Genomic DNA, 9433 nt, shown 5'->3' on the forward strand with positions numbered 1-9433 from the left:
TCTCCCTCTCTCTCTCTCTCTCTCTCTCTCTCTCTCTCTCAAATTCCAAAGAAGGGAAAAATTATTTTAATTAACAGAGTTGACTGGTGAATTTGTCTCCTATAATAAGACATGTTTAAAACATTAGCCTCTAATTCATGAAAATTTAATATCCTTTAAAGAGGCACTGAAAATGCTTTAAAGTTCCAGATATTGCAGAGATACCCAAAACACTCTACAAATGTGCAGGGTGAAGCTCAAATGATGTAGCAACTTTCTAAGCAGGTGCAGATAGTCCTCGACTTACAACTACGATTGAGCCCAAAATTTCTGTTGTTAAGTGAGACATTTGTTTAAGTGAGTTTTTCCCCATTTTATGACATTTCTTGCCCAAGTTGTTAAGTCAATCACCGCAGCTGATAAGTTAATAACCTGGCTGTTATTAATCTGTGAATCTCATTTCCCCATTGACTTTGCTTGTCGGAGGGTCACAAAAGTTGATCCCATAAACCCAGGATGCTGCAATGGTCATAAGTATGAACCAGTCGAAAAGAATGTGAATTTTGATCTCCTGTCCACAGGGATGCTGGACAGGTTATATCTGTGAAAAACGATCATAAATCACTTTTTTCAGTGCCATTGTAACTTCAAACAGTCACTAAATGAACTGTTGTAAATCAAGGTATTGCTAATAGGATTATCCCCTGGATGACACCAGGCAAACAGCAAATTCACGTATATATTCTCTGGAAGTACTGTTTGTTCACTTGTTTGAAAGACATCAACATGCATTATCCTCAAACGATTCTTTTGAAGTGTGTCTCTGTGCTGCTTCTGTATTTTTTGAAATCTCACAAAACATCTGACAGGAGGGAAAATAGCACAGATAATCTTAGTTTATACTCTGCTTGTATACCTTGGTCATTATTAGAGGCTCCACTATGGGGTTTCTTATCAAGTGATTGGGACAAGAGATCCAAGATAGACGTCTTCTTGATTTCCAGCATCCTCATTAATGGACTATCTGGCATTCCACGACTTATAGATATTTTAATAATTCTGAACTCATTTCAACTGAGGGCCAACTATGCATTGGAATAGTGGGATAAATAGGTAGACAAATAGATAATGTTATGTTTCATTATTATACATATTTGTATTTTATTGCTTTTTAAAAAAAAATTACTCTTTTTAAAATGTTTTTACAAACTAATGTCTAACTATCTAATTCATCCAAACAGTATCAAGTTTTGGGGTAGATTGGAAATATGAGAAATTAAATAAATAGCATCTTGATGGAAGCATTTCAGTACTAAATATGGATTTTAAAACATACTAACAGCTAAAATAGTTTGGTTTGTCATTCCCACAGAAACAAAGCTATGTTATAGTCATAAATGTAGTTGGGAACAATGAAAGATCAATGATAACAACAACAATGTGCCCTTATGGTAATTGCAGTGCCACTTACAGCCTATAGGGAACAAAAGTAATAACTGGCAGCAGTGAATGCCATCCAGATCTGAAGGGAGTCTAAAAAATCCATAAATAAAGGACTGTTTTCCTACATACAACAAATTAAGAAATGAGGCTGAGCTCAGAATTAGCCAATTAAGGGTCAAGATTGCAGGAACCAGCTGTGGCTCCTTGCTAATATTTCTTTAAAAGAAATGTGAAGAGAGTAAAATGGAAGCATCTTCCCTTTTGTTTTGCAAAACCAACTCTTTGTGAAAAAGTTATTACAGTGAAAGTGCCATTTCCGCCTGTTTCTGTTGGTCCGTTGGAACTAATTGGTTTGTGAAAAAGCCAAAGTATCTGGCCTCATGGTTCATGGTTTATTTTATTTTGACTTGCTTTGATATGTAAACCAAGCTATTGTAGTCTGTAAACCTGATTTCATGGTTCAGCTGTGATTTGTGAATAGGTTTTTGCCTTCAACCTTGAATAGCTTTCAACTTTGTGTTGCTCTTGCCTTCCTATTTTCCTGTAAATATTTGTATAGGTAGTCCTCAGGTTCTCACCTTTTGTTCAGTGATTAAAGTTACAAAGACACTGAATGAGGAGGACTTACAATTAATCAGCCATCAGAGTCCCGCCATATGATCATGATTTGATTGCCATTTGCAAACTTCCCTGCTAGCTTCTCACAAGCAAAGTCAATGGGGAAGCCAGCGGAAGATCACAAGTCGCACCCACTTGTTTTTTTGCCTGCCTTCCTGCTTGCAGCACCCACTCACCTATGATTTGTAGCACCACCAATGTCACCCACCCACTCATGGTAAATTGTGAACACTCCAACACTGGAAGTCTTTATGAAGAGATCAGATAACTATTTATCTGAAATGGTATAGGGTTTCCTGCCTAAGCAGGAGGTTGGACTGGAAGACTTCCAAGGTCCCTTCTAACCAGTGGTGGGATTCATTTTTTTTTTACTACCGGTTCTGTGGGCGTGGCTTGGTGGGCGTGTCAGGGGAAGGATACTGTAAAATCTCCAGTCAGAGGTGGCATTTGCTGGTTCTCCGATCTACTCAAAATTTCTGCTACTGGTTCTCCAGAACAGGTCAGAACCTCTGAATCCCACTTCTGCTTCCAACTCTGTTGTTCTATTTTAAGAAAAAGAGATTGGAATTTCCAAAGTTTTACAATAAACACAGTGTCCAAGGAATAAAAGCCTTGTCAGGCAAGACTTAGGCATCAAAAATCCTTATTTGTGCACGGGAGAAACATGTCTAAAAGCCATGTTACCATCCTATGTGGTCTATAATCCAAGCTAGGGGGGAAATTACTTACAGACTAACTGTCTGGATTAACCAAAAATCTGATCTGTCATTCTGCTTATCAAAATATTTACAGGACCAAATTCCACTGCAGTTGCTCAGAAATCTACACTGTCAAAAATCTTAATTGCCTTTCAATATATCTCAAAGACTATGCTGAGAGAAGCCTTATGAACTTTCTGCTGAGAGAAGCCTTATGTTCATATCTATGCTCAGGTAATTAACTGATGCCTATAATAACATAGTCTTGTGAGCTGGAAATATGCAGCAGTATGCACAGGCATAATCCCAGGTCTAGAGTGAGGGGCTCTAAAATTTGGCTGGGACAAGAGTGATATCTGTAGTAAATTTACTATTGGTGCAGGTATATTTGATAATCAAAAAGATAAAGATGCCCTGAAGTCCAGCTCAGAGGAGGCAAAGAAAGTGACTGGAGAAGGAGTTCCGGTTTGTCAGGCTTCGGAGGCAGTAGGAATTCGCATTTGTGCGCGATCCCTGCCACGCTTGCTGCCGGAGTGCCTCCGATCCAGCTGGATCCGGAGGCTATAGTTATCCTGTAGGGATAACTGAAGATAGGGGAGATCCAGGCACGGGTCTGGGGGCATCGCAATCCCCTTCCCCAGCCGGCTTAACTCCCTTTTCCAAAGGTGGTGGAGCGGCATTCAGCAATGGCCGTCACAAAGAACCTCTCAGCTGGACAAGTTTTGTGCAGGAGGAAGTTGAGAAAGTGAAAGTTTTTGGCTGAACTGGGACAAGCAACATCTGAATACCCTGGAACTTTGGCTCTTTAAATGATACATTGTTTCCCAAGAAGATCGTAAAGCTGCGGTTGAAAGTGAAAGTGAAAGCTTTTTTTTTTTCTCCTCACTTTCCTTCCCTACGGAGATAGCAGATGGAAATCGGAAATACCTGCTTTGGCAGCAGAAGGTAACTAATTTTGAAAATTAAAGCCAAGGGGACATTAGATTTCTAAACACTGACATTTAAAAATTAAAATCTTTTTGCTATAAGTGGGAAGGAAGAGAGGTAAATGATTTATACCAAGATTTGTTGAAGGAGACTGCTTGGAGCTTATATGATCAGAGATTAAATTGCAATAAGACTTCAAAAAAAATTACTTTGGAATTGTGTAATTGAATTCTACCCCAGGAAGAGAAAGTATTAAAAGAAGAAAGTGCTAAATGAAACAGTTTGTGCTGGTTTTGATTGCTTGATGACTTTGGGACTTTTGCAAACTATCTTTTGAAAGACTAAAAAAACATATGGATTGTTTAAAAAGAATATTTTCACAATGGTATCTGTTGAAGAATTGAAAATGGAATTTGAAAAGTTAAAAGAAGAGGAACAAGAAGGCAAGGGCTCTTTTGGATCTATTTTTCGCTTCTTAGAAATGGCGATTTCTACTTATCAGGAAATACAACAAGAAGGTTGGGATGAAGAAGAAGCCATCTTTAATGGACATATAATTTTAATTGAGGAAGAAAAGGGAAAAAAGGAAAAGAAAATGGAGAATTTAAGTTCTAAAAAAACAACCAAGAAAGGGAAAAATGAGGTGAAAAATCGATATAATGTCAGAAAGCAACAGAAAAGAGGAATACTACAGAGAGGGGAGACTAAGAGGGTGAAGATGGATAGATGGGGGGGTTAAAAAGGCTAGATTTGACAAGAAAGGAAGGGAAAAAGTGAAGAAAAGTTATAAAGGCTTAAAACAAGACGTTAAAAAACAGTCTTTTTTCAAAGAGAAAGGGTAAAATATAATCTAAAAAAAGATTCTGCAAAAGTACATAAGATTGTATTGTAGGATTTGTATTTGAAATAGAGTTAGAAAATTGGAATAACATATGTGTTAATAGAACATTGTAGGGAATGTGTAAAATGTCTAAGATTTAACTAATAGAGCTTAATTAATTAATTTGTTATAACATTGTTTTTACCATACTATGAGCTTATTGTGTTTTTTATTTTAAAATGTTATGTAGAATGTACGAAGCAGAATCAGAATGGAAATTATGTATTATCTTAAGTGTTAAATTTGGGGGAAAGATAGAAAGGTGTCATACTTCAACCAGTAATTACAAGAAAAAGTTTGTATTAAAGAGAAAAGATAAATAGATAATTGAAAAAGAACGGACAAAAGATACAAGTATAATGATTTAAATTAAGATTAAATAAATAAAATAGAATTAAGAGAGTGAAAAGAGGGGAGAAGACATATAGAAAATATAGAATGTTAAATAATATATGAAATAGTATATAAGGTGAGCATGAATCTGATTTATGTCTGTACAAAAAGTTGTAACCCGGGGTTAAGCCGCTTTCTAAAAAGAAGTTTTATGTTTTTATGTTATATGTTTTTTTTGTTTATGTTTGTTTATTGAGAATTAATAATGCTGGATAAGAACATATGAAACAGTAATAATATGAAATATAGTAATATGAAATAGATGAAAGCATAAGTTTAATGAATAAAATTGAACAGAAGTAAAGGAAGAAACAGTGAGAAGTTGGAAAAAGAGTAATAAGATATGAAGTTGAATACATAAGATGCATATTAAATTGTGTTTGTATGGAAATGTGATAAATTAGGAATTATGTTGTACTTAAACAAGATGTTTTATTTGTTTTGTTAAGCAGTTCTTAGAAAAGATGTTCTATGTTCTTATGTTTTATGTTTTGTTTGTCTGTGTATTGTCTTTGAAAATTAATAAAATTTGTTTTTTTTTTAAAAAAGAAAGTGACTGGAGAAGAAAGAGGCAGGGAAAATGAAGAGAGTGAACAAATGGAAGTTCGGCACAAAGAAGAGGATGAAACAGAAGGCAGGAAGTTTCAGTAATAGCAGCTCCATGAGTAGGAAAGATGCCATGATATGGAAGATATGAGAAGATGATAGCAGAATGGGCAAGACTTAAGCCTTAAGGGAAAAATATCAATGCCTTCAAAATCGTAACAATTACTTTACTGTCAGGAATGGTAATACAATCTGGATCAAGAGAATTGCACTGTGAGGGATGTTAATTATTGTATTTTTGTTTGCCAGCTACACCTATCACTGATAAAATTACCATTTGTCTGTTGCAAATCAGACTCTTTTATATTTGGCCCCAAGAACAGTCTAAAAGCTCACACTGTGGTTTTACACTACATCAAACAATATGTGATGACCTGGGGTGTGACACAAAAATAACCAAGGCACAAAAATAGAATTAAGTTCCTTTAATGCCTCTAACTTGACCCCAATGTCCAATTATCCTCGGCTGGAAAGAAAACAGTTTACAGGAGTAAATGCCATCTGCACCCAAAGTAAAGTTAATTAGAAATAAAAAACACAACACAAACCACACTGAAGGAATTACTACGGCAGGCAACGATGATTAATTGCAGACTTCTACCAGGTAATGCAGCCACCACAGTTGGGAGGAAGCCAAAACACAGATAAGCTCTGACAAGAATAATGCATGCTTTGCTTCCAGCACTGGGCCATGTGCAGTTTGTCCTTTTAACAGTCCTCACAGCTGCAGCCCATGAAGGGGATCAGGGCCACTTCCTTCCCCAGAGCCACACTCCCACTCTCTGTCCGCTGTTCCTCCTCTCCCTTGGAGTCAGACTCCAACAGGAGCATGACACAATATGAGGCTAGAAATACAAAAGGCCAGGGTAGAAAACTGTATATATCAAGAGATACAGGTAATCCTCAATTAAGAACTATTCAGTTACAATGGATTAAAAGAGTTACTTACAACCTGTCCGCAAAATAACTGCAGCACACAAACCCGTGGTCACATGGTCACATTTTGGGTGCTTGTCAATTGGCTCACATTTATGATTGGTTGTGACCTTTTCTGACAAAAAATGTCCATTTGGGAGAATGAATTTACTGAATGACCAGTTTGCTTAAAGACCATGGTAACTCGCTTTACAACTCTCATAAAAGTGATTGTAAAATAAAATTATGCCATGTGGTCACCCATTTAATGACCACAATGACTTACAATCCAAATTCTGGCATCAATTGTGGTCATTAAATAAGGACTACATGTACAATAACTTTGGCTCTCCAGATGTTTCTATAATGCATTCCTGGTTGGGGCTTCAGGGAGATTTCATTTGCAACATTTGTAGAGTCACTTCTCTGCTCTCTGGAACAAGAACTATTTGTTAAATCCCAACACCAGAAAGTTTGTTAACAATTGTAAATCCTGCCCAACAGCTTGGAATGTCAACATGGAAGGCTATTCTGCTTCAAGAACTGAAGACTTTACAGGAATAGTATGGGAGGAAGTATTGATGAAGCCCATAATTACTATATACAGCCAGGAACAGGGTGACAAAGGGTTTTTCATATCGATTCTTGCCCAGCAGACAAATTGCATGTACAAATCATGTGAATAGTCTTTTAGAGCAATGGTTCTCAACTTTTTCTTCATCATAGCCCCTCTTTAAATACCTTTTATGACCATAGACCATAGCCATGGACCGTGGCCATGAAAGCTTAACTCAAGGTGTAAAATAACATTTCTTCAAGCCTTCACAGATCTGCTGTGATGACATAGCAAACCCCCCCCTGCCAGGTGTCCATTGACCATAGGTTGGAAACCACTGTTTTAGAGCATATCATTCCTTTATTAGCCATCAAAATAGTGTAGACCATGGCAGTAATCATGCAAATAACACATAGAGGAAGTGCAATTCCAAGTCACAATGAATGCATATTACTTATATTGCTTGATAAACAGTAGTGTGATCTATTTAAATTATAATATTCTACATTAAATAAGTAGACTTGGGAAAACTTATCTTTCTTAAAAATAATTCAAGTTAAGAAATTTCAGCAACGTTAAAAAAATATTTCTCCTCATTCCACTTTACACCAAGATGAAATTTTATGTGGAATGGTGCAAGTTTGCCACCCAGTGTTCAAAAAACAGTATTTCACATCTACTGTCTGAATTAAAGAATTACAGTAGTTTATTTTCTTGAAGCAATAATCCATTTGCTCTCAAGAACACAGAGCAGCAGGCATGGAAATAATCCCTTAAAAATATTGTCATATCCTAACGTGCATTTTAATCCATTCTCTTTCTCTCTCTCTCTCTCTCTCTCTCTCCCCTCCTCTCCCTCCCTCTCTTTGAATCTGTGCAATAATTAAGACTGATTTTCAATGGATCCTGAAATACAATACTACATATATTTTATAAAATACTTTTTTTCTTGGCCAAATTTCATAAACACCGCTCAAACTGAAAGGCACAAAATAAAATGTTTAAGGATATAATGTCAACTCTAGGAGCATTTCTAAGCAGCAAGCAAAATCTAGAGTGGTATTTGGACTTGTAAGACAATAGAACCGATTGATCAATTTGGATATTGTTGATCAATATAAAGAATCAACAACTTGATCTTTTCACTTCATATCATTTATAGAAATCTCACAGATAAATAGCATACTTGAGAATGGTGACATTTACAATTTCATTTTTTATCTACACTTATTAAAGCTATGAAATTACATATTGTATTATCCAATTGTTTTGTTAACACACATGAAAAATGTTTGGTAATCACTTTTGATTGATAGTAACTAAACATCACTTTGGGTTGATAGTAGCTAAGCATGGAGGGAGGAATCTCTACGCACTTCTACTGTACAATTTGTTTGTAAGAAACTAAGCAGATTGACAAATTAGGAGTATATCAAAGAAACAGGAAAATTCATGGTGAATTTCAATATTTATTTATTGTGGCAATTAGAAGATGAGAGAGATGATGGTCTGATAAAAGTAATTGCCAAAGTGTTAATAGTGGTGAACTCATGTGTAGTTCCGAAGTGGAAGAACTCTGAACACTGTAAATATTGGGCAAAACATACTAATAGATTTGATTTAAAAGGTCTCTATACTTTATACAGAACTCTTTATATACATGTATACCTATACCTATTGTATAGCAGTTTAAAAAGATAAAATATTACTTTCCTCATCTAGAATAAAACATAACATGCATTTAATATGTAAGCATATGCATGGCTAGTTAAGACTGTGGAAGACAGGTCACCTACAAAAATCTGGAAGATGTGAATCCTTCCTTCCCATTAGTTTTTGAAGGAGAGTATACTTTTGAAAGAACAGCATTTTGTATTTTTTTCTGCTGTTTTGGGGGGGTGGGGGAGAAGTGGGAGAGGGGAACCAGAGCTTCTAAAAGGAGCAAGTTTGTTCCTCCTCCTTTTTCCTTCATTAAGCTACATGGCTTCCTAGAACCTCCATGAATCTCTCCCCTTTTTTCCGTCTCCTAGCTGGACAGTTGGTGTTAAAAGGAATTACAATAAAAGCAGGAGGGTGCAGAAAATATTCCCAGTTCTGCTTTTAAGTGCATATTTCAAGGCTGCAAGCCTGGGTTTGGGAGGAAGAAAGAAGTAAAAAAAAATCAAGCCACAGCCAGGGCAGGGGGGTGGAGGGGACAGGAACAGTAAGGAGCAATTGGCAAATTGGGGGCAACAGAGGAAGAAGAGGCAGCTACAGTCTAGTTAAAGGCAAAGCAACAATAACCAAAAGAATAGAAAAACAACAGTCCAGCGGAACTGAAATTTGCCACTAAGTGAATCCTTTAGCAGCTAAGCCATAGCCACACATCTACAAGTATTTACACATTTACATCAGATCCAGAACTCTGATGGAAGAGGC

Source organism: Pseudonaja textilis, chromosome 3 (genome assembly GCF_049901715.1).
Source record: "Pseudonaja textilis isolate UNSWEBS1 chromosome 3, rPseTex1.2, whole genome shotgun sequence".
In the NCBI taxonomy this organism is placed as follows: Eukaryota; Metazoa; Chordata; class Lepidosauria; order Squamata; family Elapidae; genus Pseudonaja; species Pseudonaja textilis.